Source organism: Penaeus monodon, chromosome 2, assembly GCF_015228065.2.
Source record: "Penaeus monodon isolate SGIC_2016 chromosome 2, NSTDA_Pmon_1, whole genome shotgun sequence".
Taxonomy (NCBI): domain Eukaryota; kingdom Metazoa; phylum Arthropoda; class Malacostraca; order Decapoda; family Penaeidae; genus Penaeus; species Penaeus monodon.
In genome coordinates this window covers 51,754,283-51,774,545 of record NC_051387.1, presented here as the reverse complement: position 1 = coordinate 51,774,545, position 20,263 = coordinate 51,754,283, and the positions used below count along the sequence as shown (strand labels likewise).

The following is a 20,263-nucleotide window of genomic DNA, read 5'->3' as shown; positions in this document are numbered from 1 at the left end:
CCGGCCCCAATTTTTTGCCGGCAAACGGGGCCCCAAAAGGAAGTATCTTGTCACCAACATTTTTTTTATGTGGATAAATAATCTTCAGCTCCTTCTGGGAATTTTTAAAACTCAATAATACAGAATTCTCAAAAAAACGCACCCAAATTGGGCACTGGAATACATAACGGGGGTTTTAATTTTCCATTAGAAAGATTTTGGGGAAATTTTTTCACATAGGGGGAAGCCGAAAAATCGGGCAATCTAAAAACCACCCAATTTATATAAATTATTTTTAATATATATATATATATAATATAAAAATATAAATTAAAAAAATTCTGCAAAGTTTTTTGGGACTTTTGTAGAGACTAAATTTGGTCATTAAAAAATAAATGTTAAAGGCACTAAAATTTATTAAAGGCATTGCTGTAAAAAAAATGGGGAGATGTGACGTTTTTGTAATGAAAAGATAAAGTAATTAGGGGTAAATCGTGTATGTTCGGCATCGGAACAAGTTTGAAGGTTTGGTGCGGCAGAATGCTTGTTTGCGTGTGGTCTTGGAGCCCTGAAGTGAATCGGATCGAGCATTTGAGGTGGGGTCAGGAGTACCTCCCCCCCGACTAGACCGGGCCCAGTTAGCCCTGAGCTATGCGAAAAATGGTCAGACCCCTGCCTAGATTTACAGAATAAAAAGGATCCCTTGGTTACTACCTTTGGGCCCCATGCCCCGGATAAAGCCAAAAAATCTCTCGCCGGAGGTCGTCGCCCGCCCCGGAGCGCCGGGAAATGCCCCCTGCCCAGGGCCGGGCCGGGGATCGCCCGCCGAGGACACGCAGGGGAGAACGGGGTTCGAGCCGCCCCCGAACGACCAGTTGGAGTGGGGCCCGCCCAAAGGGCTGGGGGGGCACAACTGCCGGAGAAGCTGCCGCCGGGACTGCCCGGGGGAGCTGCCCGCCGAGGACATACCCCGGGGGAGCTGCCCCGCCGAGTAAGCCGGAGGAGCTGCCTGCCGAGGACATCCGGAGAGCTGCCTGCCGAGGACTTTCCGGAGGACTGCCTGCCGAGGACATGCCGGAGGAGCTGCCTGCCGGGGAGACGCCGGAAAAGCTCCCGGGGAAAGTAGAGGGACTGGTGGGGGAGCAACGGTGCCCCCAAGTCCGACAGAAGGCAGGACCGTGATCTCCGGGAGAGTGCAGGTGACGGAAGGGCAGGTCCTGGGGCCACATCACCGCTGGATGTAAAAGGAGATATGTCACAACGCGAGATTACTCTGGACCTTCGTCGATGTTTACCTCACTCTGTGAGGTAACATCGATACCCTCGGGGGAACGAGGGTATCGGGCCTATACATGGGCGCGGTGCATAAAAGGAGCACCAGCCAAAAATTCAGCAGTTGTCCTGTATTTTGGGACTTGTTTGACTTCTGTATGTTTCCTCTGGTGTTTTTCCATTGACCTTGACCTTCTGTTTCCTTATATCTTTTATAAGTCGATCCCTGACAAAAAAGAATATATATATATATTAAAATATATATATAAATATATACATATAGATAAGTTTATGGCAGCTCTTCGGTTTCGGCGGGCACTGAAGAGCCTGCGCCATCCGGCCCTTCGCTGGTCGTCTTTTTGCATTATTTGCAAACGAAAGTGGGCCCCCAAGAGGCCTCAGCGACACACCTCTCCCTTACATCAGACACAACTAATGAGGTTTAAATCTCATTTACGAGAATAGTCTAGATATTGCGTTCAAAAGGAGAGAGAGAGAAACCCCGGGGACGCTTGACTTCCCTGCCATTACGGCCATTACGGACGTCATTTAAGGGTCACTTGCTGAACTTTGTTTTCCCAATCTTGAAAGCGAATTCTACCTCGAGGACAAACAAGTGGAGTCGAAGATGTGGCTGTAGGTTTGATTGTACGCTGCCAGATGGTATTAGAATTCTTACAGCATCTCCTTTTTTCTGTAATGTCCAGTCCAAATATATACTGTGCTGCAGATTCAATAAAAAAATATAAAACCACATTCCACATTTACACACTCTTTTACATGTGCTCGCGCGCACGAGGTGGTTCGAAGCGGCTGCAAGTGACGGTCGCCTCTCGCTCCCTTCGAGCAAACAAGGCGCGCGAGTGAAAAACGTGTCAGACGATGGGCAGTCATGCTTTTAAAAGGATCCAAGCTGAAAATCCTCTCGCAGCGCGAAAACACTATGGCGGTATTTCATCCCTGCCTAGAGCTGAAAGACATTGCCGAAACAAAAACTATAATATAATTTCTTATTACTTAGAATATAAAAAAATAATATCATGATAAAAATAAAATTTATTATTAAATACAAAAATATGTTGCATCGGTCAATGATGCCTCACTAAATGTTTATAGATTAAATTCAGATAAACATTCATTTGACAAACGAACATAAACATCAACCACACTCTTCGGAAGTAATTTTACGCCTTGTTGGATAAAGTGTGATCCAAAAAACCGTTGTGGAACACCAGCCATAAGGATTATAGAAGCAAGAATTTAAAAAGAACATTATGGATAAATAAGAAAACGAACTCCGTCATGAATACCCGAGCTACGCACATCAGCTCTCCACAGGTAGGCATAATTCACTTTCGAGATGCGTTATTTTTATCTCATATTCCTAATCTTAATAAAAGTAAAATATAATTTTCGTAAAGCTATGCAAAAAAAATAATTAGTTCATTTCAGAATTTTGTATGTACAGGTTTCAGTATTGAGAAGCAAAATTTCAAAAACAGCTAAGAAAAAAACGAAACACACCTAGTGGCTCTGATGTGAAGGAGCATCCAAATGAGGAAACTTTCGTATATCAACCAGTATTACAGTAAAAAAAAAAGTGTATGGAGTGGTTACCTGACGAAATCTAAGACACTTTCCATCTATGGCAAAAAGTGATAAAAAAACAGCCACAAAAAGAAATGAAACTAAATCGTAACGTTTCGAACACTTCCGATTTCCTCTCCAGACGAAAGAAAACCCGAAATGGATACAAGGAAAGAATTTTGGCAAGTATATATAGTCCCAAGAAAGACAAAACGAACAAGAGCTGAATCAGGTCTCGGGAGGAGAAGGGTCAAGGTCGAAGAGCCCTGGGAAGGCTTTGCTAACTAACGAGGAGGTTAAGGTCGTCCAAGCCCCATTGACCAGCATCAAGATGAAATTAGGCATATTTCAATTAATAGAGATTCTACCTTTTTTCTTTCGTGCGAATTTGCTGATTTATAGATTAATTTGCGTTTTTCTAGTTAAGCCGGTGACCTTCATCACGCAGCGTTTTATCTCCTTTTATGGGGTCCTCTTCTGATAGTTCATATTAAACAGGTCGTTGGATTTCATGGATGAGGTTAAAAACTTGCCGACGCACGGTAAGAAATTAGTGAGTTTTGATGTGGGATTCCTTGTTCACTAATGCCCCGCTTGACAAATGTGTTAGAATTTCTTGAAACACCACACACGCACACACACACACACACACACACACCACACACACACACACCACACACACCCCACACACACACACACCACACACACACACACACAAAACCACACAATTTTGAAAACTAAAAATTTGTTCTAAATTTTGGGGAACGTCCCAAATTTTGGAAATAATTAAAAAAATTGCGGGTTTTCCTGAAGTATCTAGTGGAGAAGCACTTCTGAGGTCCTGTGAATTGGTTGATGACCCTCCTCTTCGGTGAATTCAAATCATGGGCCAGTACGACTGAAGGCCAACTCACCAGTACCATACCATCTCTTGTATCACCCTCAACAGACGACTGGTCGTCAACTCCTGATTCTGATGAATTATTGACCTATACCCATGACAACTCGAAATTTCACGGAAGACCAAGAAGAAACTCTGAGTAATGTAAAAGCAAAAAAAATATTGATAAAATTAAAGAAATCTTTCATCTTGGCAAGTACTTGTTGCCTTACAAGAATCCTCAAACCACTTGAGGAGCAACAGAAAGGGTGAAATTTGAATTTCATACTAGAACATCTGCCCGAATTGAAAAGCGAGTTTTTTCAAGGAGTAATCGCATGATGGGGCAAATTTCACAAAATTACACTGTCACCTAAAGAATAGAAGCTTCAGCATTATATTGTTTTCTGTGTCTCAAATTTCATTGTTTTCTGTGTCTCAATTTTTCCCGTGATGGGGCGTATCGTGTTTTTTTTTAGTTCATATTATTGAATTTTTTTACTAATCAAAGTTTTTTTATGTTATTGTTTTTTTTTTTTTGGGGGAAGTTTAAAAATTTATTTTTTCTGTAGTTTTATATTGTTCCTAGTCTGTAATTATATTCAGGGTTTTTCTGATTTTTTTTAGATAATGTATGTGAATAAAATATACTTTTTATGTACAATATTTTTTTTATGCATTGGTTAATATGTTCAATAAAATTTTTTCTTTATTTAATTTTCCCCCTATAAAAAATAAAAATTTAAATCCCTTTTCCCTAGTGAAAACACTTCGACAGAAAGCAAAAAATTTTAAAGAAAAAAGAGAGAGTAATGTAGAAATGATCTTAAATAGTAAAAAACACTTAAATGTAAAAAAATCAAACTAAAAACTAAAGATAAATGAAATGAACAAAAAGTATATACCTTTTTTACATGCTAAAATATGTAACATTGACAGGCGACACATACATATAAAAACCCAATTTCAGTGAAAATTAGCCATCCTCTCTTGCCAAGAAACAAACCCTAGTTACAAAAATCCTTGAAATGTCTCTTACACTTTTAGCTTCATGCGAGTGGCCCGTGCTGTTGGCTGGAGGTTTTCCATGGCTTTTGTACTGCCCCCAATCACCTGAAATAAAAAAACCCTTTTTCATGTCTTCCCCATGACATTTCAGGTTAGCCCTTTCCCCATTTTTGATCGCGGGAAAATTGTGCAGCACTACAGTTGCATTTTTTTAAATACAAATTTTGGCTTCGAGGCCGTTGCAAAAAATATTCGGAATTTCGCAAAAATTTCCAAAGATTTTTCAAAACCTAAAAAACCTAAAATTGAATATTTTTTTGCACATTGGTTTATTTCTACCCGGGAAAGGTTTTTCATTAATAGCACTTTAGGGGAAAGTGTCATCATCTATTTACATAAGGACCCTGATTTTGGTATGGGCACGTATCTTTTTGAGGAATCTAGTGTGCTTCTCACTGCAGCTTGGGAGTACATTTATCCCACACCCCAGACCCTAGCACGCCCTTTGGGGCCCCATGTCGACTACGGGAATTTAAAATTGGACCCAAAAAAAGGTAACTTTATGATGCTATGAGGGGTTTTGAAATCAAAATACCAGCCCTGCTTTCTCACAAAACGTTTTTTGCCATCCAAACCCCCAAACGAAAGAAAATTTTTCCACATATCATGGGGGGCGATGCTACGCTTGCCATTCTGCTGATGTCTTTGATTTTTTTTGGGGTAGTTTCCTTAACCAACAAAAATCCCCTGGCAGACTTCGGGAATTATCCCGTATAAGGTTGTGGCTGATTATGTAGACCATGATAATGAAACCGGACTGCCTATAAAAAAAGAAAAAAAATTTTATGTGGTATTCATTGATAACCTGTTTACCCCTGATAAAACCTTTAATTATTGTTAAATGATAAGAAACACTATATCAAAATTATGTTTAGCTAGGGGGCTTAGCCAGAGTATACAAATGACCTTATTATCTTTTCAGCATGGCAGAAAAGACTTTTTAATTGCGGGCCCTACTAGCTTACTATACTATCCCTGCGCCCCGGATGAGTGTCGCCTCCGGGAGGGGGCCTAGTCGTCGCCTGCCCGGGACCCCCGTGAGTCGCGCCTCCCCCAGGACCGCCGGTGACGTCGCCTGCCCGGGACGCCCGGAGGAGCCCCCCTCACAGGAGGAACTGCCTACCCAGGGGCCCCGGAGGAGCCGCTGCCCGGGCCCCCCGGGGGAAGAGCCGCCTGCCAGGCCCCCGGGGAAACCCCGCCTGCGCAGGAGGAACGCCACCCCGGGGACGCCGGGAGAAATTGCCTGCCGGGACGCACGGAAAAGCAACTGGGGGGTCTGGACGTGCGCCCGAAAACCCAGTTGGCGTGGGATGTCCGCCCCAAAGGGGGTTTTGGTGGGGGATCGGCCATCGGGTGATCTCCCGCCGAGGACGCGCAGGAGGACAAAATGGGGGGTCGGACAGCACCCAAAAACCCCATTGGCGTGGGTGCCCGCCCAAAATCTGGTGGCAACGGACTGCCGGGGGAGCTCCGCCTAGGCATGCCGGAGGAGCTGCTGCCCAGGACTGCCGGAGGGGTGCCTGCCGAGGACATGCCGGAGGGCTGTCTGCCGAGGACAGACGGGGACTGCCTGCCCAGGGCATGCCGGGGAGCTGCCTCCGAGGGCTACCGGAGGAGCTGCCTCCGAGGACATGCCAGAGGAGCTGCCGCCGAGGGGCATGCCGGAGGATCTGCCCGCCCAGGAAAACCGGAGGACCGCCCCGAGGGCAGCCGGAGGAGCCGCCTGCCGAGGACTGCCCGGGGGGAGCGCCTGCCCAGGACATGCAGGAGGAACTGCTTGCCGAGGACATGGCGGAGGGGCCGCCGCCGAGGACATGCCGGAAGCCACCCGCCGGGACATGCCGGAGGACTGCCGCCGAGGCATGCCGGAGGACCCCCGCCGAGGGGGATGCCCCAGGGGCCGCCGCCGAGGACATGCCGGAGGGGCTGCCTGCCAAGGAAATTTCAGGAGGAACTGCCTGCCGAGGACATGCGGAGGACTGCGCCAGGGGCATGCCGGGGGAGCCCCCTGCCGAGGACATGGGGGAGGAGCCGCCCCCGGGAATGCCCGGGGGCCCCTGCGAACATGCCGGAGGAACGCTTTCCGAGGACATCCGGAGGACTGCCTGCCAGGGAATGCGGAGAAGCTGCCCGCCCGGGAAACCGGGGGCTGCTGCCGAGGACTGCCGGAGGAGTGCCTGCCGAGGACATGCCGGAGGAGCCGCCGCCCAGGACATTCCGGGGGAGCTCCGCCGGGGACATGCCGGAGGAGCCGCCTGCCCCAGGACATGCCGGGGGAGCTGCGGCCCAGGACAGCGGGGAGCCCCTGCGAGGACGCCGGAGGAGCTGTCTTCCGGGACATGCGGGGGAGCCGCCTGCCGAGGACATGCCGGGGGAGCGCCTGCCGAGGACATGCCGGAGGGCGCCTGCCGAGGCATCCGGAGGGCTGCTGGCCGAGGAAAGCCCGGGGGAGCCGCCTGCCAGGACAGCCGGAGGGGCGCCCGCGAGGGCATGCCGGAGGGTCCTTCTCTCCCCATGCTCCTAATTGTACATATTTCTTATTATATGTGTAGTGTAATTGTTCCTTTTGCGTAAACCTTTTCGTATGTTTCCTCTGGTTTTTTTCCGTTTACCCTGACCGCTCCGATTCCCTTTGTCTTTTTTTAAAATCGAACCTTTACAATATTTATATTATAAAATATATATATTATAATATATATTTTCAAATATATATGTATTATATCACGCACAAACACACACAAAAACACACACACACAACACAAACACACACCCACACATAACCCCCAAAACAAACCCCCAAACACACACACACACACAAAATTTATATATATATTAATTATATATATATTAATATAAAAATTATATATATATATAAAATATATTAAAATTATATTAATATATAATATAGTGTTTTTGTGTTTTTTTTTTGTTTTTTTTTTTGTGTGTTTTTTTTTTTTTTTTTTTTTTTTATAATAATAATTATATTTAATATATATATATATATATTATATTTTATTTTTTGTGGGTTGTTGTGGGGGTGGGGTGGGTGCCTGGGTGTGTGAAATAAAAAATTATGTGGAGGGGAAAAGGAAATGGGGAGGGGGGGTGGGGGGTAAAAGTAGCTCTCCCTATAAAAAAAAAGGGAATTTGGGAAGGGGAATGAATTTTCAGGGGAAATGGGAATGATTTGGGGAAGGGGGTCCAAAAGCCAAATAAGGGAAGGGCGGAATAGAATAAATGTGAGTCCAAGCAAAATGCTGGAAACGTCTATTGTAAGGTTAAGGGTTTGGGGAAAGCCGGAAGATGGTAGGGGTAAAAGGTGTGGGAAATTAAAAAGGGAATAAGGAAGGTGTTGAAATTGAAAAATAAGACAGGAGGGGAGGGAAAAGGAAAAAGGGGTGAATATGGGGAGGGGTCGTGACATTTGGGGAAGAGGCAAAGGAGTTAAGAATTAAAAGGGGGAATGGGGGAACTTACTCTTTGGGTTTTTAGGAAATTCTAAGCCTCAAGGGTTTTGGGGGGAGAGGGGATTTAAAAATTTTTTTTTGAGGGGAAGAAATAGACGGGAGTGGGAGGAATGGGAGGGGATGTGTTTGGAGAAGATGGGGTGGAACATTTGGATTGTCAGGTGCGATAGGTAAGTCGAGGAGTAGGGAGGGACATAAGGCGAGTTGTGGATATTGGAGTATCTGTATTTAGAATGGAAAACGGATTGAATGGGAGACAAGGGAAGTAGAAGTGGAAAGTTGAGGAGCAGGGGGAAGTGGTAGTGAGGAGGATGCAGAGACTACTTGGGTAGAGGGGATAGGAGTGGAGTGAAGGATGTTATTGGAGTAGGGAGTAATTGAAAAGTCTTGTCGCCGTGCTTCCTGTCTGGCCACAGAGAGGGCTGTGGGCCATGGATTGACAGTGCTCTGCAGAGTGGCTAAAACGCCAATATTTCCGACATTGACAGAGGGGCGGTTGATGTGGTCTGAGGAGGGCAAGATTCTCCTCCCATATAGACCTTTTGGGGAAGGTCATGTCTACGGGAAAGGGAATCTTGGCAATATTGATGTGCGACTTAGGTAAGCAACTTGGAAAGAAAAGCTGAAAGGATGAAGGGGGGATAGGGGGAAGGAAAGGGGGGTTTAGGAAAAATTAATTTTAGGAAAAGGGAAAAAAGGGGCCGGGGGGGAACCCAGCATGCGGGGGAAAGCGGGGGTTAATGTTTTAGGGGTTTTTTTTAAAAGGGAAAGGAAAAGGGAGGGAGGGGCCCAAGCGCCATTTTTGAATTTTTTGTTTTCCGGTGTGGGGGCCCCCGGGTGCGGGGGGGGGCTTCCCCTCCGCCACACAGGCTGTGGGGGGGGGGGAAAGGCCGGGGGGCCCCAACCCCTCAATGCGAAAAGGAAACAAGTACCCTACGATTTGGGGCGGGGGCGCCCCCCACTAAAGGGTTGGGCCCCCGCTCGGGGACTTTCCCTTTTTGGGAAAGGGGTGGGAAGGGGGCGGGGGGGCCCCCGGGCCCCCCGGTTAAAAAAGGAAAAAAAAAGTGAATTCCCCCTTTTTTTAAACCCCCGGTTGGGGGGATAAAATTAAAGTTTGGGTCCCAAATTGCAGTAGGGCTCTGAGAAACGGCCCTCCTCAAACTTTTAAATCCAGGGCAAACCCCTTCATTAATTTTTACTGTTAAAAAGCGGGTTTTAAAAGCTTGGAAGTATTTCACTAATTGGGGGGCTTGACTTACGGAGAGGGGGGGGGGGCCCCTTGGGCGGCAGTTTGGGAAATAGCCCCCACGGGTTTCTTTTTCCCTTTTTTTCCTTTCTGGGCCTCTCATAAATCGTTATGCCCCCAAAGGTTTATGGTCCTGGCTTGAGGTCCTAACACCCAAAGGGTCACGTGATGAAACTAAAAACCAGGGGGATGGGGGGGGGGGTTCCACGCTAGGGGAAAAAGGAAAAATTTGGATAGTGAGGGGGGGTTTTAAGGGCCAGTTTTTTGGGCTTTTAGGTGACGAGGGGGAAAGTATTTAAAAAGGGGGAAATGTGAGGGCTGTGCCAAGGCGAAAAATTAAAAACTTTATTAAGAATTTGTAACGTAAACAGCTAACCAAAAACAAAAATAAACAACTTTAAAAACCCGATCAAGAAAACACAAAACAAAAAAAAAAAATGAACAAAACAGGGAGATAAAGAAAGGGGAAAGGTGAAAAAGAAAGAGTAGGAAGAGCCTTTCAAAAAGGGGCAGGTAAGCCTAAAAAAATATCCAGCCAGTCCCGGGGGTTTCCAAAACACGGGGCTTTGGGGGCGGTCTGTTTACAGAGCAACCTTTTTCCACTCATGTTCAGAGGAAGCAGAAAAGCTTTCCCCGGGGGAATTCAGATGTAATAAAACATCCCAATTTTCATAACAGATTTCCCTCTGAGTTTCTTTTTTGTAAAAAAGCTGGAGTTTGCGCTTGTTAGGGGTTTTTACTCCCCTGATTTAGTGCAAGTGGTGAGTAAAGTTAGGGGGTGGTTTTTTTTCAGTGTTTTGTAAAAAATGCCGCTTTCATACGTGGTGCCCCGGGATTTTTAAAAACGCTAAAGTGGGATAAACAAAAGGGTTAAAAAAAACCCAAAGGATGGTACAAGAGGATTTGTTTTGAAGAGGTGCTTGTAGTCTATCGAAGGTTTTGAAGTAAATTTTGTCATAAGTTTTCGTGGTCTTACAAAGAGAACTTTTTGTTTTGTTGCATGAGTCTTGATACGCCATTTATGCTCCCATCTCGTGACGGTTTCAAGTTCGTCACTGATACGCTGAACGACATCCGAAGAGCACACTTTTGTCGAGCTAAGTACGTACAATAGTTACCATAGAGGATAGTGAGTGGTCTGGTGTGTAGGGTCTGGAAGGTTGTTTGTATATAATGTATGGAGGGGTTGAGCTGAGTATGCTGCAGAGGTACTCATTGGAATGGTGCCTGAAACTTTTTTTAATAATTTTAATTTTAATCAGCGGTCATCAAGAAATTGCAGAGCAACTTTGAATCAAAGGTAGAAATTTAAATTTTGTGCACAGCTTGTACTTCAGGCCAGCATGCCAGACCGTGTCGAAGGCTCGCTCAAATCTTTTGTGACAAGTACACTCTTTAGGCGTCGGTCTTTGTTGTTGTTAATGTAGTTTGTGATGACGTTGAGTGCGTCCTGCGTCGTGCGATGCAAGGAAAGCCGAATTTTTTGTGTGAGAGAAGATTATGGTTACTCGAAAAACCTTAGTCGAGGTATCGACTTTTTCGAAAAATTTCTCTAATGTCTCGAATAGACTAATAGGAGGGTAACTCTTTAGGTCAGTCAGGTCTTTTTGTGGCTTAGGAATGAGGGCCACTAAAGCAGTTTTAAAGGAGAGGGAAAATATTTGGTACCGAGAGAGGCGTCTTAAAGGTGAGTCAAAGCTTGCATGAGGTTGTCAGGACTGGTGATGAGAGCGTTGCGTTCCGATCTGTGAGACCATGGACTTACGAGGAATCCTCTTTTTTTATTTTACTTCCTCGCACGAGATGCGGCTGTGAGTTCGCCGGTGTCGTCCAGCCTATTCCCAGTCGGATATTGGCTCCGGTAATTAAGTTTCTACCCTGTTCTCTTGACTCCAGGCTCATTTGCTTGAATTCTGTGAGTGCGGGTGAGGGTAGAAACTTTGGCACAGTGTTCTTTTACAAAAATTCATTACGCTCTGTTTTAATCTACTTTTTTAAACTGAATCTACCACTATTCTTTGTCCGGTCGTTATCAAGACGTCGATGACGTGTCGTCTTAGAAATATATACGTCCCATCGATCATGGTTAATCTTTTTAAATCAAGTCAGGAGACGTGTTCCCTCCCATTCGATGGATATTAACTGATATGCAGATTAGACCCGGGGATGGAGTTTCAGCAAGATTAAATTGAAATTTTTGATATTTAATTTTGATTTAAACGTTCTCGTCTGCTTGTTATACCCGGAAGATCGTCTTTCTTTGTTTCTATGGGTGATGTGGAAATTTAATGATGATGGGTATGTGGTCTGAACCAACTTCAGAAACCGGGTTGTCGGTGTGTGTGGTAGGCAAGTGCTTGCCTGTTCCCAAATGAGATCAAGGCGGCCTTTTCCTCTGGGTGTGTTTGAGGTGAAAAAAAATTCGGGCATTGGTAGTGCTTTGTGTAATGTCGTGTGACTTAGCGTTGCTATCTGGCAAAGGAGCCTGGGAGCTTGTATATTAATAATTTGTTTGAAGTCAAGGAAGAGGCAAATTAGTATTTGGTATTATATAGCCAATGGAAAGGTTATGGGCCCGTGGGGTGAATAACCTGACTGCCCATGAAGTCAGATGTGGGTGTGAGGAACTCATGAGTGATTTTCCCTCGTAATGGGATTAGACATTAGTAGCCGACATCTGGCATTCTTGTTTTAAGAAAGTCGTAAAAATATTACGGCTCGAAAAAAATGACCTTACATTTGCTTGAACGGTCGTTTAGCATGTCACTCAGGGGTAACCCATTTTTAACCTGGGTTTATCTTGCGTGGCGTTACCTGATCCCGGTAGCGGTTCCATGAATCAATCCTGAGGTCGAGGGAGCAGGACCCATGGTGGGAATCGGTGGACCAATTCCCAATACTTCCGCGCTTTCCACCCATGCGCCCCTACAAGGGAGCACGCAACGGCTCCCTCCAGGGGGAGAGGGAGCTCTCCTCGGCTTCGGAACGACTTCGAACGTCGATCTCGGAGCCGCTACTCTCGTCGTCAAAGAGTGTCATCCAAACAATGACGACGAAAGGCTGGCGGGACTCGGGGGATCCTTTTTTGTCTTCTTTTTTGCGTGGTTTGTTTGTGGTGAGATCTGTTTGCGTTTGTGTTCAGTGTGGTTTTATAGTACTAAGTGGTTTGTGTATTTGTTTTTGGTTTTCGTTGTGGTGTGGTTTGCAAAACAAGGTGTCTTTGTTTGGATCCACGAGGCTCTGGGTAGTGTTTGTCACCTCGTTGCTGTGGTTTCTGATGTGGCGTATTCCAGTAATTGTTACATATTGTTGTCTTCGAAAATCTCCCTCTGACAACAATGCTTGGGATGACCGTTTCTTGTATCATGATAGAACGATATTTGCGAATTTCTTCGCTTGTATCTATCCAGCAGTGAGAGCTACATCTAAAGTGGCTTGTAGTTTTGGGTTGTATTAATGTGACGGTGTTTGATGAACTTGATGGAGGTGAGGTAGATCCCAGGTCCGCCTTGGTGTGTAAAGTCCTGGGCAGGCAGTGTGGCGGCTGATGTGGGCGTTAATGGAGGAGCTGTTGTTTTTTGTTTTTCCCCAAAGTCTGAGTTCGTTTTGCTTTTAGTAATTCTTCCTTTAGGGCAGGATCCGCTATCTGCAACGTGCGACCCGCTCGCAGTTTCAGTATTTGATGTTCTTGCTTTGGGAGTGGCCTTCGCCACTGCAACTGAAGCATCTGTGTGTTGTGTGGTGTGTGTGTGTGTGTGTGTGTGTGTGTGTGTTGTGTGTGTGTGTTTGTGTGTGTTTGTGTGTGTGTGTGTGTGTGTGTGCGCGCGGGTGTTTGATGTGTTCGAAACCTGTAGCAGGTTAGCATTGTTCTATTTGAACAAATACTTCTGGTTCGATATGTAAATTGGGACCGATGTATTAAACATCATGATCCTCGTGAGAGAAGTTTTCTGGTCTTTCCATCTGGGGCAGAGACTTTAGATTCATGATTCGGGAGGCTTGTAAGACATCAAGGACAGTGCTACATTCTTGTGGATAATTCCTGGCCGATGATTCCAACGATCGTGGGAAGGATCGTTTTGGTCGCTTTTTTTAGCCACGACTTGCACCTAGCCCTAAGCCTTTCCGGGGAGGGGGCGGAGTAAACCACGTTTCTTTGCTTTCTTGGCTTCGTGCCGAGAGGAAATGGGGTCAGTTGCTCAGGTTTGGCTACATGTCAGTTTGAAGTGGATTTTGAAGAGGAGTGTGCTGCCCACCAGTGATGGTGGAAGATCTTCTGGAGAGCACATCCTCACAAGAGTGGGCTCTCAGCATAATAATAATTTGATACATGCCCATAGATCATGTTCATGGGGCAATGAAATGATGGGTCAAGGTGTTCAGGTCTAGCAGGTGCTAATTAACAGAATGAGGTAAGGTGGCTGAAGGCAATCAAAAAGGGAGGACTCCTAGTCCTACCTACCGTATTCATTTTCTATAGAAAATTACTAAGAGTGGCAGTCATGAGTATTGTCTACCATAACCAGTCCCTAAACAAAAGAATGGCAACTCAGAGTAAGGGCAGGCCCCCTAATGCCGCCTCCCCCCCAGAACACCTGGTGGTGACCTCCTTGCGGAAGGTTAGGACTGCCCACTCCGAGCACAAGCTCGAAGATGGGGTCCTTCACATAAGGTGCACAGTGAGTTTCCTATGCCCGGAGAAAATCGATATAAAAGAGGGGCTACAGGGCACGAGGCCATTGCAAGCATTAGAATCGCGGCACACAACGAAAGTGTTCGCAAACAAGTCCGGATTATCAGCAAGGACCCAAGTTCTTGCTGTGGAGGAGTCAAGTCGCTCTCTTGTTGCCCCCCACAACAAAAACTCAGAACCTACAGTTCCTGAAAGCCCTTGTGAGACTTAAAAAAAAGAGCAAAAAGTCTGGAGAGAAGAGTAGGAAGGAAGAATGGGGATAGGGGAAGGATAAGGTGTGGAGGAAATGGAATTTAGTTAGAAGAAAGAGAGCCAGGGCTTCAACCCAGCATGCATTTTTATATGGGTTAATAGTTTTATTGGGTTCAGTGAAAGGAGAGTGGGGTGGTCCAGCGCCATCTTGAATCTTTTGTGTTAGGTGAAGATGTTTTTCAAGTGTGTGGCCGTCCTCGCCACCACACGAGGCTGCGCAGGAGGGCGGCCAGTTCAACTCTCGGTGCTTCAGGTACGAGTACCCTACGACCTTGAACTGCGGGTCCGCCTGGAGGTCGCCCGCTCGCGGCCGTTCTCGTGGTAGTGGGTGATGGTGCGTTATAGTGACCAACTAACAGCTGGATTCTCTCAGCTAACTGGGGAGGTTGGGAATAAAGTTGTGTGCCTCCTCGACAGTTGACCCAGGGCTATCCCTCGGTTAACTTATGCTGTTGAAACAGGTTTGAAGCTCGATGTGGGTCGATAATCAGGTGCTGGCCATTCCTGCCTGTGTCAACAAAGGTTTCCCCTTCGTCCGCAGCATGACTTACGGAGTAGCGCACCCTGTTGCAATGTTAAAAAAACACGATTTGGATTAATGCCATGGCTCACATAAATCCTTATGACAAAGGATTGATGGGTCCCTGGCACGAGTACTGGCAGCAAGTGTCATGTTCCGAAACTGAAGCCAATGGAATGGTGGGGTAAGGATATAGGATGTTGGATCCATGCTATGACAAAGGATAATGAGATGGTAAAGATCAAGTTAATGGCAGTCATGAATCGGTCAGGGTGACGAGATATGAAAGTATTTAAAAGCGGGGGATGTGAGGGCTGTGGCAAGGGGAGGTTAAACTTAAATTTTTACATTAGTTTTTTTGGTGCAGTGACCTCACCGGGAAACCCTGCAGTTCCAGGAAAAGGGCCACAACCGTAAGCAGGTTCCAGTTTCGAGAGAGAGAGGGAAATGCTGTATGCTGCCGTTGTTAAATGGTATACATCCCTCTCTTCAAACCGAGAGTTGCTGAAAATAAATTCAAAATCGCTGTAAATTATTGAACACTGAGGATAGTTTTTATCCCTAGAAATAATTGTTATTGACCACTGAAGGTAACACAGGTCTGGTTCTGTCTTTGGAAATTGAGTAAAATGTGTCTTGTCTATTCAGGATCTATTCAGGATTTTTTTTTTTTTTTTTTTTACATCTGCGAACAGTTTTCAAGAAGAGAAGAATATAGGTAGACAAACATCTTTTTTTCGGTATATTGTTTATATAATTATGATTTCTCGTAATGCATAAACTGGCGGAAAAGGGAAAAAAATAAAAATAAATGAGTGTGGAAGAACACCAAAGACAGTTACCACGGGACAGGAAGGAGGGTAAGATTGGAGGGGAAAGTTCTGAGTAGTAAGGCGACTGGGTATTGCTTTGGTAACAGTAAGCTAAGGCAAGCGAGAACAACCAGAATGGCGAGAGAGAATATATTTTCACTCCCATGAACAAACTGTTTGGTGTCATGAAACGAACACACATACGTGGGTGTTTAATAAACTTACTTGGCATTGTGAGGAGTGACAGCAAAGAAGAGAGTACAAACCAGGAGGAAGATAAATGATAGTAATGGGGAGGGGGGATACTATCATTAAAAAAACAGCGACAGATAGCCAGGGAAGAGAAGAGAAGAAAGAGGATACGGTAATGATATGCCACAAGAAAAAGAGAAAACAAGATAACGCATACTGGCCATACTCTATTGCTTGATGTCATAACCACCACAAGACATCACGTAATGCATAAATTTCTCCCTGTACTAGTCATCGCCAAGACATGGAAATGTTCCAGTCAATCACTATACTGCAAAGGAACGCGGATGGCGGTCAAGAATCTGACATAGATGGTAAAAGAGGAACAGGTAAAATGTAAGATGATATTTGAAAGAAAACAGCAAAGGGGAAAATGATAACCTCAAAAGGAGTTTAATTATTTTTATCCACTTATGAGCTTACTTCAGGATGTATGCATGCGTGCACGCATGCATGTGTGCTCAATATGTATGAATATATGTAATCACGTATGCATGCATGCAAGTCAGTGCGTATGTATGAATTTTGTATGTTTGCAGTATAGATACAAATAAATACATGGCATAACAGTATCCCCACACACTGTATGTTGTTAAACAGATATCTACCTAGGTATATCTACGTACACCCCTAAAAAAGCAAAAATAATTGTTGCACAAACAATCGAAGGACAGAGAGAGGGTAATGGATAGCATTAATTAGAGTGAAAATCTCGGCTTGTGAGGGTTGGATTGAGCAACGGAAGAGAGTGGTGGTGTGTCCAGTGACCTTCACGCCTTCATCCCTTCATAGATTGATGGATAGATGGATACGTCGATAGATATATAGATGGAAGATGGACAAAGAGATGGTGTTTGGAGGGATGGATTTATATAATATATATATATATATATATATATATATATTATATATATATAATAATATATGTATTTTATATATAGATATATATATATATATTATATAGATATATATATATGTATGTATATAGATATATATATATATATATATATAGTATATATATATATATATATATATATATATATATATATATTGGCTGGATAGATTAATACTTGTATGGCGGATGGTTAGATAGAGGGATGTGTATATATACTGTGTGCTCATTAGATAGGTTATATGGTGGATGGATAGATGGCCGGATACATGGAGATGAATAGATAGATGATTGATAGATAGATGGATACATACATGGAGATGAATTGATAGATGATAGATGGAGAGATGCATACATATATAGAGATGCATAGATAGATGGCGATGATTTTATAGATGATAGCTGGATATGTAGATGCTGCTTAAAGAGATGGATTCACTGATGATGGATAGATAGATGGATACATAGATCTACACAGATATAAAACGGTTGAATATATAGACACTGGTTTAAGAAATTGATACATAAATGTATGTATTGATGGACACGCAAATCCACGTAAAGAGATAATGGATGGTTATATAGATGTTGGATGGAGATATGAATACATGCAAGTTGGATGGCTAGATGGATAGACAGATGGATGAATGGTTGATGGATCGATATATAGAAGGTTAGTGGGATGATCGGCTAAAATAGAGAGAATGATTACCTAAAAAAAAAGGTAACACCGGCACTCTCCGTGGAAAGGAACTGAGGACCCTACCACGTACTCACTCCAAGAGCATCACAACATGAAAACTACAATTAAGTATCATGCTGTGACCACGGCGGCTCAGACATGAACCTACCGTTAAAAGAAGTGGGATGATGGATACGTATGAATCAGATATCTCTACTTGTACATAAATGATGGATGTATACATGGATGGAGCGATGTGGATGTACAGATGGAAGAATGGGGGAATATAGGTGGTTTATGGATAGATCGATATACAGGTGGATAAATTAACTAGTAAATGGAAATATAAATTCGTTAATGAATGTACGATTCGGTAGATCAGTAGAGTCTCCAGGGAATTGGTGAATCGATGAATGATGAATAAATAGATGTAGGAATGGACGATAGTTGTGAAATAATGAATAGGAAGAAATATATGGGATGCACGAGCTCAAAGACAGTTCGATAAATGAATAGAATGGTTTAATAGAATGGTATAATAGTGAATCAAATATTGAACCGGTGGATACTGTGTAGTTGTGAATTGAAAGGATAATTGGCTGCACTTCAAGAATAGATGTTCATTTGAAGAATATATGTAAAGATGGATTAGAAGGATAGATGTAAATATCTCTAAGATGCTTGGATAAATGCATTGACAAACATGTGGATATGATCGAAAATCGATATTTTTATTAGCGGATAACTTGATATTCAGTACGGATGAATTATTGTTTATTTTGATTAATTAACAAATAAATAATATACCATACATAGATACAATAATTTAATTGTAAGACATATTCATGAAGTAGCTGCTTTATTAAAATTCGTTTCGTCATTGGTTACGTCGGAATTATATTACTTTTACATACAGTGAAAACTTACACGTGTGAAGCCTTTTTTTCGGAGTACCGGAATCTGCACTAACTTGAAACATTAAACAGGATCACTTGCTGCATGTGTATATAACTTTTTTTCATTAGTTATATAATAATTAACTGCTAGATTGTTTGTGTTGTACTCGGTTGATAGAGTGCTAAGTACAGGGGTTGATATCACTGACCTTGATAAAAAGTTAATAGAACAACTTATGGAGGGTAAATTTCTGTTTTAGAGAATTTATTTGCATTGAGTATATAATCGTAATTTAAAATTCCTACATCAAAACAGGTCAAGATATAAATCGATAGTAAAACAAATAGCTCTAAAGAAATACTTACGATAACATAGAGGGGTTAAAATAGTGTTCTAGCAGTTTAATAGATAGATATAATTTCCTAAAATACAATGAATCAAAAGAACACGATAAGAAAAATGTATATATCCCAAGAAAATATACTTGCACCGTAATGTGATCCCGAGAAAAATCGAGCGTTAAGTAATCGTTTGTTGACATGTACGTCACCAGTGATCCACGATGGCGACGTCGAAGGATTTTGCGGTTCTCGATTTACAGGTAAATTTACGACTAAAGTTTACTTTACAGCCATTTAAAGATGACGACTTGTTTACATGGTAACTATTGCCGAAACCGATACATAGGTAGGCATAGTTTTCATGGTGGAAGGTCATTATTCGTAAAAAAATACAATAGTCCTTGTCAACTTCGCCAACGTCATCAGCTGTGATGTCAATAAATAAGATAATGCAAATGTTTAGTCGTAGATAAATTTATTTCGCTTTTGGTACATTTGGAAATGACGCCTAACACCGATTTTCCGATGATTAATATGTTTTCCAGAAGTTTTCGTCGTGTTTCGAACGAATCTAGTACTGATTTCCTTCGCAAACGAAGGACTGCTACGTTATCGGTCCCCATAAGTGGGGAGAGCATAATATATAATATAATATAATCTGGGAATTTGGGAGTGAAAATTTCGAGAAATATTGACCATAATATATCCTCGCATTTCCAGGTTATATAGGGAGTTTTGCCCCTTAAATCCTATTTGGGGGGATGCTGCTGCTGCCCCCCACCGCCCTGCCTGGTCTATCTGGTCTACTAAAGCTTCACCTCATATGTTCCAGTAGGATAGAGCCCAGACAAGCAACTTTTACCGACGCATATTCGGGTGATATAGGGGCCTTTCCCCCCTTAAACCCCCTTTTGTGGGGGCTGCCATCCCTCCACCCCTCACCTGGTCCACAGAATCTTTACCTCATATGTCTCGGCAGGAGAGAGCCCAGATCCAGTAACAGTTTTACCTATACCATACCTCAAGCATTACCTCAGGGTCTTCCAGGCCATTGTTGGCATTCCTTATCAGACAGCCAAGGGTTCAGTTTTGTGGTCTTGACAAAGACCTGATTATGGACTGGTGTCTGTAATGACATGGTGTCTTACAGTTTGGGCACAGTATTTCCATTTCGCGGGTATAATAAACTCGCGTTGTTATTTTGATGATATTTTGCAATGAAATTGACACAGTTACTATCACACCCAACACTGCCTAGCCATGATGGAATGGATTTGAATTCCAACTGCCTTCTCCTAGGCCCAGCTTCTATTGTCATGTAATAATCTATTTCCTATCTCATTGGTTCTATTGTGCTGGACATCACAGCTAGGTCAGCACATTCCGCACAAATTCTTTGCTCATTGTTTCCCTATGACATTTT

The 20,263-nt window shown here is 43.6% G+C and overlaps 1 protein-coding gene across 2 annotated transcripts in view; it reads right to left on the bottom strand.

The window, feature by feature from the left end:
* Positions 1-20,263, bottom strand: part of LOC119583730 (protein YIPF1-like) — a 39,852-nt gene that overhangs the window by 19,073 nt on the left and 516 nt on the right. The gene's annotated exons all lie outside the window — the stretch shown is intronic.